We start from the raw sequence: 1,965 nt of genomic DNA on the forward strand, positions 1-1,965 counted from the left end.
GTCAAACTTTTGCTTTGCTCTATTTCTCTAGATCTTTGTTTAATGCCTGGTTTCTTTGGCAGCTTAATTACCAGCTCTCCCTGTTTTCAACAAAACTGAATGCTTGCTATTTTGTTCTCAAATTTGCTCTTCTACTTCATTAAGGCATTGTCCCTTTGCCCCAGCCTTCATTTTTGATACTGGCTTGTGTGTTTTCTCTTCTTTTTATCTTTCAATGTTGTATCCTTAGATTTCTTTCCTTTATCTTTTCCCTTTATGTGCTGTAACTTTACTTGTGCATTAGATTGTGCTCGTATTCTTCCATGTCTTCCCTCCTTTCCTCTAGCTTACTAGCTTGGTTTCAATGTGGCCTCTTGATCAGGGTTACTTTGCCTGAAGCGCTTAATTATGTAAACTTTGCTGTATTAATTTGGAGGGTATCCAATTATGTAAACTTTGCTGTACCAATTTTCCCTGCTCTTTCTTTTTCTTTATTATGTTGAATTTATCCTATCAATTTTCGAGCCACTGTTTGTGTTCTGATATATTCCTATCCCCTTCTGTTCTTGCTTTTCCTTTTCGCTTTGCTTCTTCTGGTCTCCAGCTCATTATTTTGCTGAGTGTGAAATCTATTTTTTTTTTAATTGTGTTAGGTAGATTATTAATGTTCATATGCTCTATGATTGAAGTCACTTGTGTTGATTATCTGCGGTTCATTTTTTTGCTTATTTATCCTTAATTAAGTTAAGTGGCTGATTCAACTGTTTGTTGACACGGATTCTTTGTTATTATGACTGGTCTATTCTGGTTTATTGAAATCAGAAGCCCTTGTCCTTGTTCTTTTGTGTGCCTCTCAGTGTTAGGAAAATTGACTTGCTCTATATATACATTCTTTGGTATCCTAGGTTCTGTAATTGAGGATCTCTTGTTTCAAATTGACAGTTTAAGGTTGAAATGGCTAAATCAAAAAGAAAACCAACCATCTAAATATTTAAAACTAGAGCTCAGGTTCTTTGTTGTCTAATCTCTTAATTACTTGGGCCAAACTTGGACTTTAAGTGCTTCTAATTTTTCCTATCATTTTTCCCTATCTCTGGCTCCGGTACAAAAGCCCACATTCTCCACCATTTAGTGTTGTTCCTCTTAGGTTTAGCCGTCTAGTGTTGTTCCTCTCAGTCCTCCATTTTTTTTTTCCAATTTCCCTTTCGCACTTTTTTCACCTCCTTCGCGGCTAGATGACAAAGAAATTGAAGCCCTTCAGCTCCGGAATCAGCCAGCCGTCAACTTCATTCTTTCTTTTCCTTTCCCTTTCCCTCTGTTGTCTTCTTCCCTCTGTGCCGTCACCTCTGTTTTTCTTCCCTCCTTCCTTCACAGCCGGACGATGAAGAAATTGAAGAACCCTTTGGCTTGCTTCTCCAAATAATCACTCCAGATACTGCTGTCACCCTCGTTCTTTCTTTTCCCTTTTCCTTTCTCTCTGTTTTCTCATTCCCTCGCTGCAAACCTGAAGATATTCCCTCTCTGCAAAAGGCACACGGAAATTGATGGTACGTTTCTCCCCTTATCCCCACTTTTCCCTAAATCTTGTCTTTGTGGCTGAAAAAGAAAATAAGAAAGCATGGGGAAAAGACTCTGCAACAGCCGTATTGCTGGTGCACAGCCTTTAATATGTCCTGGTCAGATTGTTGGTTATTGAATTAGATGTTGTGATGGTTTGAGAAATTAAATGTAAAAGTTAAGTATATATATCAATCTTAGAGGAGTAATTTCAAGGTTCATAAAGTTGAAATCAATAGGAGGTATTGAAAGAAATGGAATACTTAGCCTGTATAGTGCAAAGGGAATCCTGCATTTTTTTAATTGAGTTTTTATGATTGTTTACGCCTTTTTTTTTTTTTTGCTCACAAACATGGTGAATGAGCAGTCTTGTTGCTTGATGTTGAACTTGATAGTTACCGATAGCTTAAGAGGTTAGCTAGAAGCAAT

Source organism: Coffea eugenioides, chromosome 9 (assembly GCF_003713205.1).
Source record: "Coffea eugenioides isolate CCC68of chromosome 9, Ceug_1.0, whole genome shotgun sequence".
NCBI lineage: Eukaryota > Viridiplantae > Streptophyta > Magnoliopsida > Gentianales > Rubiaceae > Coffea > Coffea eugenioides.